Raw genomic sequence first — 15,050 nt, 5'->3', positions numbered from 1 at the left:
CATAATCTCATGTCATTTTGAGAAATAAGAGTGTAGGGGTGGAGTCTAGCCTATCAATTTGGGATATAGCCAATGAGGCCTCTGTGTAGACATGGCCTTCTGAGGAATCTGGGAACTCCTGTTTTTTTCCTCCTTGGAGGCAGGAGACACTGTCTTTCTCAGCTCACTCCCTGTGAAACATCCCTGTGGAGAGGACACATGGAGAGAGGCCGATGAAGCCAGACCTTTGGAACCAGAGGAGCCACATGGAGACTCCTGCAAGCAATGAGATGCTTACATTGCCACTGGATCCACAAGATTTCCCACCCACTGGCCTGCGATCTTCCTGCCTTCTGTGTCATTGGATGTGTTTCATGAGTCTGAAGAAGACTTTATAGATTGGTGTCGGACATATGGGCTAATATTAGACTTAAGGACTTGACCTGACCTGGGCTCAGATATTCTCTCAATATTCAACTGTTCTTGTATATAAACCTCTTTCTTATACATATATCAGTGTTTCTCTGAATTTGTTTTTCTAGTTTATCCAAACTAACACAATAAGATACAGAGAAGATTAAATCCTGTATAGGACTGCACTGGATCAATCTATTTCCAACTTGGTTGGCTTGTGACTAAATTTCCCAGCATCCCCTTCCTCTTATGGTCTGGATTAGAGCCAGCCCCAAGATGAACTTGAGCGAGATTTTGGAAGTGAAAAATAACTTTCAAAATCACTTTAGCTTCTGATACCTAGCACAGTGGTCACCACTCTGGGGCAGCAAGGGTAATGTTCTAATACTCTGAAGGATTATTTAAGCTGTGATACAGTGAATGTACTTGATAGGGCTCTTCTAGTCGTAGTTTCTCTAACTCCCACCAAATGACTTGGTGGGACCATGAAAGTTCTAACATGCAGATTGATAAGCTTTGCCATCTCACTAGGTACAAAATGAACACACTCGAAGCAGGAATAGTGGGATCTCATGACCATTTAGAAGGCAGAGCCAGGACTGAAGTGTGTCTTTTGGAGCCCAAGATCCCTTTGATCCAGAAAACAGCTCTGGTGTCAGAGGAGCGTTGAGGCAGTGAGTGAGGTCAGCAGAACCAAGTCCACGAGACAGACCGGAGTAGTGGGCCTTTTGGTCCATGGCGCAAGTAAAGCTGAATGCTTTTGGTAGGAACCTTGCTTGTGGAGTGAGTTGCCTCCAGGTACTTATTGGAGAAGCTAGGCTTGCTGACCCATAGAGCTAGAGCGAGTGCCTTTGATGTGAGGTTATGGAAGGTGGAGTGCCCTTTGTACCTTTATTGGCAGCACTAAAGGAACACTTGCCTGAGCAGGGTAGAGAAGACAAGGACGAGCCTAAGGGCATGGCTGTGAAGAGACTATCTTGAATGGAAGAACTGTATCTTGAACATTTTTGATCCTCAATTGTAAACGGTTAACTTCCCTAGTACATCCCACAGCAGTGTTATCTGTGAGTTCTGTGTGGCCATTGCAGTTCATCAGAGAAGTAGAAAGTGCTGTTGGAGGGACATTTGGAGAAGGAATTAATTTTAAAAGGTTGAGTAGAGGTTAGTCTGACATCGGCCTCATAGGAATCGACCAAGGGTGGTGGTGGTGGTGGTGACTGTCTTCCTCCTCTGCCTTATGAAGTCAGAGGGCACCGGGCACCCTCCTCTTAGCCTTCTTACAGAAGCCAAAGGGAAGTGTCAAAGAATCCGTAAGTGGGCTTAAGAACTAACCAGGATTGAGGCAACCAGGGAGAAATGGCACAATCGGGAAAAACACCCCCCCCACTCCCCCCACAATAGGCCTGGCCTAGAGGAAACATTGCCCACGATGTTGTGAATGAGATACTAAGATTCCTCTGTAGCTGCTGCCTGTGCACTGTCCTTGGCAATCTATAGCCTGTGAACACTTCCTCCCATTGCTCTTTTCCTTAGTTGTGTCCGTCATTCAGTTCCATTTGTCTATCTACATAGACTGATAGACATGTGAATCCCTCAGGGATTCTATGGAGGTTTCCATCCTCTAAGGCATGCCAATGTCCTCCAGCCAAAGACGACCGAGAACACACCAAGAACCGGAAAGGTGCAACCAGCTGGTTGCTGCTGAGCCGATTCTGCTTTCATGGGAGGTGCCATTGAATTGGTTACAACTCGGAGCGACTCTGTGTACAACAGAATGACATACTGTTTGGTCTGCTCCGTCCTCACAATGATTCTTATGTCTGGGCCCATTGTGGCAGTCCCCGTGTCGGTCTCCATCTTGTCAGGGCTTTCCTCTTTTTCGCTGCTTTTCTTCTCTACCAAACATGATGGCCTGTTCCAGAGACGTGTCTCTCTAGAGTATGCACAATGAAGTCTTGCTGTCTGCGTCTAAGGAATGTCGTGGCTGTCGTTTTTCCAGACTGCCCTCTCTGTTCTTTGGGCTGTCCCTGGTATTTTCAGTGTGCTTTCCTAGCACCATAATTCAAATTTGTCCTGGTGCCTCATGGTGACTCCATATATGTGGAACAGCAGGGTGCTCAATAGGGCTGTCCCCAATGGTGTGTGCGCCCCCCCTCCTGCCCCCCGCTGTCAGGAGATTACCAACTGTTTGTTTCAAGGTGCCTCTCGGTGGATTTGAACCTCTAGCCTTCCAGTTAGCAGTTGAGCATGGTAACTGTTTGCACCAAGTGCGTTCTATATAAAATTAAATTGTAAACCTTTGCTTTAGGACTCGAAGGAATACTTGAATATATGGTGGGGTACACCACATTCTTGGGTGGCACAGTCCAACCAGTCACCCAGTCTATGTCTACTAAAAATGTCAAATGCATTTTACAACCAGATGACATCGTTCTAAGTAATCAGCTGGGAAGCTTAAATCAGGGGATGAGGATAGCCCACAATTTCGGAAGACAGGTTGACTTACATGGCTAGAAAGGATTTTTTTTTTAACAAAGCAGCATGACTCTTGTCTAAGAATTAAAATAGCCCCGAGGCGCAAGTGTATACATTGGAATTTAAATGTTCTTCCCTTCGGCTTAGGACTTACAGAGAAAGCTGCAAAGCATGGTGGCTCCCGCCCTGTCAACGAGAAGGTGACAGATACACTACAAAAACATTACTTTTGCTGAACCCATCAGAAAGATGAGGTTGTGAGGCAGCTACATAACCTCATAATTCACAAGAGAGAGGAGCTGCCTGAGGGCAGATGGCACGTTTCAGAGGGCTTCAAAAAGTTCGTGGAAGTCCCAGAGCCACAGGGAGGGAGCAATAAACCTGGAAGCCTATCCCTTCGCGGATGCCCACCCACCGGGAAGCCACTGGCGCCGCCCGCAGTCCCGCAAGGACAGGCTGCTGGGAGCCAAGGAGGCTACCAAACCCCCAGCAGGGGGAGGGGGGGCTTGGAGTTCAAGGGGGTGGCCGCGGAGGCGGAGCCGCCCGCTGCACCTTTGGCAGCTGTGTCTGCGTGCTGCTGCCCCTCCAGCGGGCCCTGGGGTGGGCCCGGGGCGAGGCCTCGCCTGCCACCGAGCAGGGACAGCAAGGACGGGCCTGGCATTCACGGAGGGGGCGCGGCTGACGCAGCGGATCCAGTCCATCCGGCAGCCCCGGGTGGGAGCCTTGGCCTGCCGCCCCGGGGTGGGGGGCGGGGGCATGGTCGGGCACTGGCTGGTACCCTCAGCCATTGCCTCTGTTCTCAGATGCTGCCGTCCTGGCTGCCCGCGGAAGTTTCGCGTCGTTTGATTGCCCTTTCCTCGCCCTTTCTCTTTCTCGCTGCCATCTCCTCCGGCTCGCCTAGGACGCGGAGCTCGGGCCTGGAGGGTCCCGGGACGCAGCAGTGCAGCGGAGGCAGGGACAGGCTGCGGAAACCTCAGCCTCCGAGGAGAACCCAGGCAGAGCGCTGCCCCGGCTCCTCCCCCCCCGCGTGCGCGACAGCCGGCCTGCCCCAGGGTCGTGCCCGCTTCTGTGTGCCCAGAGGCGCTGTGGGCTTGGTTCAAGGGCAGCGTGGCCGTGGCCGTGGCCGTGGCCGAGGGAGACTTGGGGCAGCCAGCTTAGGCCTTGAAGGAGAGAGGAGGGATGTTGGGCCCAAGACATGGCGGAGCCTGGAGCCTCTGGTTCCGAGACTGTCACTGCTTATGCGACTGGACAGCCTCGTCGCTCTCCTGAGGAGCACTGGTGGGTTTCATTCTGTGAGTCTTCTAACAATCCGCTCACATTCTGATTTAAAGAAAAGAAAAAGAAAAGAAAGGTAATGGGATTTTTTTTTAACCAACTTTTTTCAGCCGCGTCTTCCTCTTAGGCAGGCAGAGCACAGGGCCAGGTGGGGAATGGAATGGGCTCCACGTGTAACGGCTGCCAGAAGTGCAAGTGTGGGCTCAGATGTAGCGCCCAGTCAGTGATGCAAGCTTCCCCAGATGTCCCCTGGCTTCTCCTGAGAACTGTGGAGAGCAGGACAGGAGATTGGGGGGCAGGAGCAGTGAGTGGGTGTGGCGGACAGCCACAGAATGCTACACACTTCCCCGATTCTTCAAAGCAGTGCTGTGTCTGCCAAAGAGGCCAACTGGTTTAGCATAGGTTGGTTTAGCATAGGTTAACAGACTCCATTACACTGAGGCCAATTTAAAAGGAACTGGGTGGCAGATATGAGATGTTTAATTAAAAAGGTACAAATACGGGTGAAATCTATTTGACCTTGAGTTGGCGAAAGCCTTTTAAAGCATCCAAACCAAGCCAGTGACCACAAAGGAAAACGATCAATATATTTGACTACTCTCAAATGAAAAGTACACATATTTTGAAACATCAAAAACAAAATCGAAAGACAACACTCAAGTGGGGAAAACGTTTTCAAAACATTGGGCAGACCAAAGGTTAATACTCTTAAAATACAAAGCCCAACTCAGAATAACTGCCATCTTCAATTCTGACTGGGAGAAACTCTCCAAGACCGAGGAGAGCTGCTCCCCAGGGTGTCCGAGAGACGAATTCCTTATGGGAGCAGACAGCCACGTGTTTCTCCTGAGGAGCACAGGTGAGTTTCAACTGCCCCCTTCTGATTAGTGGCTGGAGACTTAACCCACAGCACCAGGGTCCCTGTTAAAATACAAAGAATCCTTAAAATCAGCAAAATCATCTCCTCCAAAGAGAGAAGGGACATGAATAGTTCATTCTTAAGAGAAGAAATCTATAGTCTTACTAAGCATGAAAACAAACAAACAAACAAACAAACAAACAAACAAACCTCATTCTCTTTATTGGCCAAATAAGGAGCCTTCGCGGCACAGTGGGTAAGTGCTTTGCTGCTAATGGAAAGGATGGCGGTTTGAATCCATAGTCTGCTCCCTTGAAGATCACAGCCTCCGAAACGATGGAGCAGACCCGCTCTGTCCTATGGGGCCAATGTGAGTTGGAAGTGACGGGACGGCAACAAGTTACGAGTAGTCAGGCAGTGCCGTCCATCAAAGCCGTCCAGCAATCACAGAGAACATGAAGGACCCGCTAGAAGACGAATGTACATGGATCTTTTGGAGAGCACGTCAGCAACATCAATAAGAGCTTCAAACATTGTAGATTTGTTGACTTAACAAGATAAATTCAAGGATAAAGAAGTCTTGGTGGTTCAGTGAGTTGGGCTGTTAGCCTTGAGTTCGGCGGTTTGAACCCACCAGTCGCTCTTCAGTAGAAATCTGAGACCTTCCCTCCCATAAAGACTTCATTTGGGAACCTTAAGGAGCAGTTTACTCTGTCCTATCTGGGGTCACTATGAGTTGGACTGACTTGATGGACTTGGGTTTTTTGGCGTTAGGTGCGAAATGACGTGGTAGAACTCTTCTAGCCATAGTCTGTGTAACTTGTACCGATTGTTTGGGCAGGGCTGTGCGGAGCGCAAGGGACCGTGCAGCTGAGCCGAGGACCAGAGACAGATGTACCTGCTAGTCTGGCTCAGAACAAAAGAACTGTATTCTTAACATTTTGTAACCTGTCAGTTTCCATAATAAATCCCACAACTTTCTGTATTGTCTGTGAGTTCTGCCTGGATGACTGCACCCAGCAGAGAAGTATTGTGGGAGTGATAGTTGGTGTTAGAGTAAGTTAAAGAAGGTTGGAAGGTGGAGACATGTCTTACCTCTGGGCTTCATGGGAATCATCCTGCCCAAGGTTGGATTCTCCCCTCTTCTGTAGTTGGAGAAGCTCAGACATGGATCCCGTGCCATTTCTTCAAGAATACTCAGAATAAAAATGATCAGAATGGTCTAAAATGCTGCAGTTGCAGGGAACCGGCTAGATGATATATCCTGGGAATTACATAACCTCACTGGCACCTTTGTCTGACTTAAAAAAGAAGGCTCAAGGGAGACCACACCCAAGCCAGACCCAGGACTTGTTCAGGTAACCAGCTATGCACCTGCATACGTAGGCTATAATACATACAATATGATACTATATTATGTAGCCACTAAAATACAGTCTCGAATAATTTCGAACAACTTAAGTAGACATGTTTACTATATGCTATTAATGAAATAATACATGTAAAATGCTAAGATGAGTTGCTGGTATATAGAATATTATTAAGAAGGCAAGTTTTTAAATGTGTAAAACATAAGCTCAATTTTAAGAGTATAAATACAAGTTTTGAAAGAGAATCAGGAAAAAAAAATCCGAAACAAAATAAACTTGGAAGAAGATACTCCTATACCAATCTTTTAAGAGTATTATATCTTATTGAGAGTATTTTTTAAAATCATTTTATTAGGGGCTCATACAACTCTTATCACTGATTGAGAGTATTATAGGCAGTTTAAAACTTTCCTGCTTGTGCTTTACTACCATTGGAACCCTTGTGGGACAGGGATTAATAAGCACTGGGCCACTAACTGAAAGATTGTCAGTTCGACCCCACCAGTTTCTCTGCAGGAGAAAGATGCTTCCATAACAATTACAACCTTGGAAACTCTATTGTGGGAGTTCTGTCCTGTTCTATAAGGTTTCTATGAATCGGAATCAACTTGACGGCAATGATTTTTGTGTCTGTGTGTGTGGTATGTATGTGTGTACTTTTCTATATTTTTAATCTTTTCTGGGTAGAGTGAAAGCAATGAAATTAACAATAAATTTAATTGTGAGGTATGGGAGCAGAGTCAGGTCAAAGATGCAGCTTCCCCAGAGGAAGTGTATGATTCTCTCAGGTGGACAGAAAACCCAGGGGGAGAGTGGCTGCTGAGAAAGACTGAAGGAGGCGGAGTTGAAAATGTAAAGCACCTCCGTGAATGGAAATGAGAAGAGGTTGTGACACAGGCCAGACTTGTGCAGATTGTAACACGAGAAAAACTGTCTTCTGACCCAGCCCTGCTCCTCACAGATGTTAAAGGTCCGAAAAATCATGGCACAGGGCAGGGGACAGATGGGAACACAGTGGGCAGGAAGTCTGAGTCACAGAGCAAGGGAATCCCTGTACTCCATCCATCCTGTCCAGGGATTTAAGTGGGAGGTCCGGGAGAGCAGTCTTTTCTGATCTGAAACTAACCTTCACTTTATTTTGCAGCTAGTTACTTCTTTGTGCCTGAGTTTCCTATTTTGATAAGCTTCTGGGTGCAAAGTAAGAGTGCTAAATGCGGCATTTCCCTTAATGATTTGTTTCCCCTTAAACCAATGGTGTTAATTATCTGTGTTAATGGAGAGGAGGAAGCCCATGACTAAGTGAAGTATACAGGCATCTATGTTCCTAAAGCCATTGCTTAGTTTTTATTCCCCTCTCTGCCTTCTCTAATATTTTATTGCACTGTTAAACACCCCCTTGTGCCCTGCCTCCAAGTTCAGAATAGCTTTGCATACAAAATTTGCTTTTTATTGTAGTGTCATCCCTCGTGACCACATACATTTTCTAAAAATACCAAACCAACTTCGAGTTCACCGAATACATATGATGTATGATTTCAAGTCTGAGGGTATTTAGGCTGTTGGGTGCTGCCAAAGTAGACCAGAACGCCTCTCAGAAGTGAGGGTGGTGAGACTTTGTCTCACCTACTTTGGAAGGGTTATAAGAAAGGCCAGTGCCTGAAAAAGGATATTATGCTTGGTAAAGTGGAAGGGCAGCAAAAAAAAAAAAGATGGATTGACACAGTGACCGCAACAATGGGCTCAAACATAAAGCATTGTGAGGGTGGCACCGGACTGGGCAGTGTTTCACTCTATCGCACACTGGGTCGCCGTGAATCAGAACAGATTTGATGGCACCTGGCAACCACAATGGACTCCATTCAGGACAACCCCACGGACATAGAACCAAACATGGCCTTTGGTACTCTCGAGCCCACCGTCTGCTGTCTATCTCGAACGCCATTCACTAGAGGGCTCATCGTCCAGCACGCAACTGGACAGCAGTCTGTTGTGATTCATTGGCTGATTTGGGGAAGTGGGTAGCTGGATCTTTCTTCTTCGTCTGGGTTAACCTTAAAACTTCACTCTAACATGCCCACCATGCGTGACTCTGTTGATATTTGAAATCCTGGTGGCATCACTCCCAGTATCACAGCAACATGCAAACCTTCCATACTGTGACAAACTGGCAGATGGGTTGTAGGGCTTGTCTAGACTTGTTAATATTATCAGATGTTTGCTATGTAGTGGATACAATGCTAAGTGGATTATTTCCTTCCTCATAACAATTTCTATTTTATAGGCTTGACTACTGTCTCCATTTTGTAAATAAGAAAATCGAGACTTGAAGGAATTTGCCTAGGGTCACACAGCTAGTAAATGGAAGAGTCAGAATTTGAACTCAGGTATGATCCCAAAGTCTCAACTCTTAACTTCTTTATTTTAAAACTTAATTAATTAATTTAAGCCAAAGTAATAAATATACACAGTGTAAAAAGTCAAATAGTACAAACAGACTTCAATGAAAAGTGACCGCTCTCTGTCATACCCCACCTTACCCTACCACTTGCAACACCGTTTTCTAATGTCTAATGTCAAGGCCAAGTGAGAGGTGCCATTCCTCACCGAACGTACACTATAGGTTTATTTTAAGCAATGGAAATTTGGAGCCATTTCTTGAAGCCATATGACCATCAAAAGTGAAAATAAAAGATGGAGTGGCTACGTGTTTCAAGAAAAATAGAAGGGAAAATATTTTTTAAAATATTTGTAGTTTTGAAAGTTTCAAACTCAGATAAGTTGCAAGAACCGTGGATAAACACCTGCATAGTGTTCATCTAGAGATCTCATTTAAAGTTTCACTAATTTTACTGGTGACGTAATGATTAAGAGCTCACTATTAATCCAAAGGTTGGCAGTTGGAACCCCCCCCACAAGGCTCCTGAAGACAGGCCTGGTGGTCTACTTCTGGAAGGTCACAGGCTAGAAACCCCCCCAGAGCGGCTCTCCTCTGCACACAGGGGTTCCCATGAGTCCGAATCCCCTTGACCACAGCTAGCAGCAGCAGCAGCCACACCCTTTAAGACCCCTTTCCTCGGCAGCCTTTCACCCATCAAGTTTCAACATCCAGTGATGTGTCTTGACTGATGAGTTATTATGGCAGCCAAGCTGTGATTTTCTAACGCCAGCTTCTTCTATGTGTCTCAGTTGTAATTCTACTTTAGAAAGGAACGTCCTTTGATCTTCAATGAGTAATTCTTCTATTTCTATCAGGATGGATTCATGGTGCCTATTTCATCCATTGGGTTACTGCCATTATTTTAATGCTCCACATTTTCCTAATGTGCCCAATGGGAACCACTTCAAGTTGGCCATTGTGTCCTTTGACGCCTCCCCATCACTGTCTGATCACTTCCTTACATCATGGCTCAAAAAGCTCATCCAGGTGCATCTTATTCTTTCTTGCAGGGAGCATATTTACCAGTACAGCGAATAAGACTATTCCTGCATTTCTTTATGTCATCAGGGAAGAGCAGTAGGGAAAGGACATGTTGGCTGAGGGTCAGCTAACACAAGGGGAACCCTCAGTGGGTTGGACATGGGAGGTGCAGCAAGAGATGAAAACCGGCCAACAACCCTGGAACAGGCGCAACTAAGAACTCACACACACACATACACACACACACAACAAAACAAACTAAGAAAAGAAAAGAGGATATTACCCTGTCTACTTCAAGCACATACACTATCTGCCTGGTCCGTTGGTTTACTAACCAGCTTTGTTAGGTTTCAACCTGACATAAAAGCTATGCATTTTATGGCCAATTGCATATTGGCTGTAAACTCGAGCCTCCTTGAGGGGGACACAGACAGGAACCAGCACTGGGCTGAGTCACAGGGTTGCTGTGGGCATTTCCTCCTTTCAGAGCCTCCAGGGCCTCCCTGCGTGGGAGCTCCTCGTGGAGAAGGAGCGCTTCCCACATATCCTCCTTCCGTGGTAATAGAGGTGAAGCAACTGTTGTGAGAAGATGCTGGGCTTTGAACTAAGCCAGATGGTACCGAGGAGTGTTCATCACTCCAGCTTCTAACAGCTGAACTCAAAATAGCCCAGATTTCTGCATTGATGGAGACTTTGCCACTGACTGCCAGGGAACACCCATTGTAGCAGCTCCTCAGCCATGTAATTTAAAATAATTACTAATTAACTGAAAATAAAATAGAGCCCATAATAACAATAACGATCACTGTAGCATTGGTCATTACCCAAGTTACTGTTTGTTGGCGCGTTACTTAGGGGAAGATCACTTACAAGGGGAGGCAGAGCAGTGAGGGAGCTGAGGGCTTTATTATTATTATTGCTGAGGTAAGGAATGGGGGCACTCCAGGGTGCTTGGCAACCACAGATCTAATTTTATATTCCATCGATAGTGCCGATCTCATGTTGTTTCAAGGAATTTGTTCCTAGTACTAAAGGCAGAATGCCACTGAAAACCAAGGAGCAGGGACAGCTGTATGGCACTTGTCAATAGATTTATATCATTGCAGGAAGCAACTCAAGCAATTACCTGGTCTTTGACAAGCATCACTCTAATTCCCAGCACAGGGAAAATGAAGCCCTCTTGCAAGAGAGATTTAGAGTATACATGCTCAACATACAAGTGCATTTAAGAAAGAATATAGAATGATGTGCACGAGAAGGCTCATGCAAATGTACGCAGAGGGCTGTTTAGGTGCACTCAGCAAGTCAAAGTAGGTGAAAGGCAGGCTTCCTGCGCCTCATTGTTGGGTGAGCTAAAAAACCCACCATACCCTTGTTTATTCAGTCATCCAACACATGCTTACTGAAAGGTCACAGCCCCGAAAACCCTATAGGTACAGCCAGAATGCTTTTTAGAAGTAAAGATGGTGAAATTTCATCTTACATCCTTCGGACGTGTTCTCCAGAGACCAGTCCCTGGAAAAGGCCGTCCTCTTAGTAAAGAGTCGGAGAAGAAGACCCGGAAGAGGATGAATTGACACGACGATGGCTTCCACATGGGCTCAAGCAGGATGAGAATTGTGAGGCTGGTGCACGACCGGGCAGAGTTTCATTCGGTTGTGTGTGGGGTTGCTGTCAGTCATAACCTACTTGATGCGGGACCAGAAACTGTACGAAACCAGCTGTCAGACACTGCACTAAACCAGCTCTGACTCATGGTGAGACCATAGCTCATGGTGAGCTATGCTTCATGGGTTTTCAATACCTGATTTTTAACATGTAAGTTGATAGGCTTTTCTTCTGAGGTGCCTCTGGGTGGCCTGGAACTTCCAGCCTTTTGATTAGCTGCTGAGTATGTGAAACACGTGCACCCACGGACTCCAGGGACTATATTAGGTTGATCAAGTCAGACACAATTTGTACCCTCAGTAATCAGACAGTCCACTGGGCAGGGAGGAAAAGACAAACTTCGAGCTGTGACACTTGCCACAGAGGAAAAGCAGAGAGCGCTTGTGAGCATCCCAACTGTGACATTAGCGAAGGGCTCTTGGAGGAAGTGACATTTATGTTGAGACCTGACCTAAAGTAAAGGGAGAGTTTGGCCAGGCAATGAGTGAGAGGAGGGTGTTCCAGGCAAAGGTAGGCCTGTGAGCAAAGACGGAGTGATTTGGAGCCTGGGCTTGCAAGGCTCTGTCCGACAAGAAGTACCGAGTGAGGGACAGTATGGCACAAGGTGAACTTGGAGATATGAGCTAGCCCCACTGACAGGGAGGCCTTGGAGAAGAGTCAAGATTTCATTCCAAGTGAAGTGTGAAGTTTCCAAACAGGCTTGTGACAGAACCTGGTTTGTGTAAGAGCTTGGGATGGTTGATCAGGTAGGGCAGACTGGAGAGGGGGGCTGAGGGGATGGCTGCAGGGAGACCAAACAGGAGGCCACTTCAGATCTTCGGGCAAGAGAGGATGACCCCCTGCACTAGGGAAATGCAGGAAATAGACCTGAAGTACCATTCCTTTAAGCAATAGAATTGGCTGGAGGTAGGCAAGAGGATAGGTGTCAAGACCGACTCCCAGATTTCTAGGAATTGCTGGGCGGAGGGATTGATTAAATTCTCAACTATTAGTGAAAGGTTGGCAGTTGGAAGCCACCAGGGGCACCATGGGAGAAAGGCTCTACAATTTGATTTTTAACGATCATAACCTTGAAAGTCTTACGGGGCAATTCTACTCTGCATCTGTGGGGCTCGATGAGTTGTAATCTACTCAACAGCACCTAACCACCACCACTCCCAGGTCTTTGACTTGAGCAACTGGGTGCATGGATGTGCGGTGCGGTATGTCGAGGCAGAAAGAACCAGAGGAGCACCACATCTTGACCTGCATACACTCAGATGTTTGGATGTTCAATTTGCGACATCTGCTATACACTCACATAGAACTGCCCAGGAAATGGTTGGACACGTTGCCCAAAATCTCCTGAGGGTTAAGAGGAGCAGTGGGTCCTTGTAAATGACTTTCCTCATGTGGACCTTCCCTATTTGTTCTTTTTTTACAAGTCATTTTATTGGGGGCTCGTACAACTCTTATCACAATCCATCCATCCATCCATCCATTTTGTCAAGCACATTTATACATTTATTGCCATCATCATTCTCAAAACATTTTCTTTCTATTGGTGCCCCTGGTTATCAGCTCCTCATTTTTTCTCCCTCTCCCGCCCCCACCCCCATGAACCCTTGATAATTTATAAATTATTATTATTTTGTCATGTCTCACACTGTCTGACGTCTCCCGTCACCCACTTTTCTGTTGCCCATCCCCCGGGGAGGGGTTATGTGTAGATCCTTGTAATAGGTTCTCCCTTTCTCTCCCACCTTCCCTCCACCCTCCCTGTATTGCAACCCTCACCACTGGTCCTGAGGGGTTCATCTGTCCTGGATTCCCTGTATTTCCAGTTCCTATCCGTGCCAGTGTACACCAGCTTTGTTCTTAAGGCCTTCAGTTCCTGCCAGGGAGCCCCGATTGTAGGATGTGAGCATGTTGGCATTTGGACTCACGTTGGGGGAACAGATGGCGTTTTGCACCTAGCTGTCCGTGTTGTGACCATGCTGCCGCTCCCCTGGAAATCAGCCGAGAACAACTAAACAGGTGCCACCAATCAGAGCGGTAGAAAGCTTTAGCAAGAGGTTTGTTAACATTTTCTTGGAAGGTAAATCAAGCTGGCCAAATAGGGTTGATGATCTTTGAGAGTGAAGGGCGGGCCGTTTTTTGTTTGTGTCTGTAACCAAGAAAACACAGTTGAAAGCGTTTTTCAATTTCCCCTGGCGCTCCCTTTCAGTCCCTGATTTCTTTACTTCTAATGAGATAATGTAAACCAGTTTTCTGTCGTCTGTTATTCATCAAAGCTGGTGATTTACCCCGAACAAAATGAAGGCAAGGATGTTATTAAAATAAAACAACTTCCAATTGAGCTACTAATAAATGCTGAAATGCATCCACATTCCTCCTATCGATTATCTCCTGTCGACAAAGGCAGACGCGCGCTTGTGTGGTGTACTGCCTGTGGAAATGAAAGATTTAATTAGATGAAAACTGAATGATGTGAAAGATCTACCACACTCGACCACCGAATGATTGTTATTCATAATTGGTTGTTTGAACTGCCTCTGCTTCTTGAGTCTTCTTCACTAAAAAAATTCCCTCTGGTGCATTAAGGGAAACACAATCGTGAGTGAATCCACCTCCTCCCCTTCCCTGTGCATTTATAAGCTCAGGGTTTTGGGCTTGAATGGACCCTGTCAGGTAGTAAATCTGAGTAAGCAAGAGCAGGGAGATGGTGGCCCCTTCCCAGTCTCAAACCCATCCAACTGCCTGAGGTGGGAATAGAGTAGCTGATAGGGAGGGTTTAAGACGGGGGTGGGGGGGGGCATCAACTGGGAGAGGACTTCTTTACAGCTCACTGCTCTGTAAGTATCTGTACGTAAAGTTTAATGTCTGGTAAATGCTCTGATATTTAGCGATGGGACTATATTAAAAAGTTGGCATTTATTGCCCTCTGTCAGCATCTGCTTAACGGCAGTGGGGCAACACTGGGCAGGATGCGTTACTGGCAAACACAGCGATGACCCAGGGCAATTGGAGGTACCTCTCTCTTCCCAGGAGGAGCAGTTGTGCATCACAGAGACCCCCCCCCCTTTCATTGGGACCTCACCACCCAGCAGATTAGACTGCAGAGGGTCAGCTTTGTTATGCGTAGTGTGTGTTTGATCATCAGGGAGGGGCTGTGAGGATTGAATGAGATTGTGTCTGTGAAATGCCCTTAACAACAGAAAATCTGCGTACAGATACGCTGTTAGGAAGACCGATGTAGTAGAGGTGTGTGTGTCATTTTTTCTGCCAGCAGGCTCCCCCCTTCTTATTAGGTAGCCAGACCTGTCTTCCCTCTGGGCAACCATGACAGTCCAGGTATTTTTAAGTGCAGTTCTACTCCTGATACATAACTACAAGGTCATGCTTATAGGGGTTGAGGGAGTCATGCTGCATCCTCTTTACCGTGGCCCCAGCTGGCTCTCGAAATATGTGAAAAAGCCCGATCTGACCCCCGCCCCCGACCGGGGCTAAACACTAAGAGGGCGCAACAGAGCAGCAAGGGGAGCAAAGTAACGAAGTCCCTGGGGAATAGCTTCGGTGGCAGGGCTTGGCACCTCATCAGACTTGATCAGAA

This window comes from Echinops telfairi, unplaced genomic scaffold (genome assembly GCF_000313985.2).
Source record: "Echinops telfairi isolate 266 unplaced genomic scaffold, ASM31398v2 ScPeMD7_7469;HRSCAF=8507_0, whole genome shotgun sequence".
Lineage (NCBI taxonomy): Eukaryota > Metazoa > Chordata > Mammalia > Afrosoricida > Tenrecidae > Echinops > Echinops telfairi.
The sequence above is the reverse complement of the archived record's forward strand: the minus strand, read 5'-3'. Positions refer to the sequence as shown.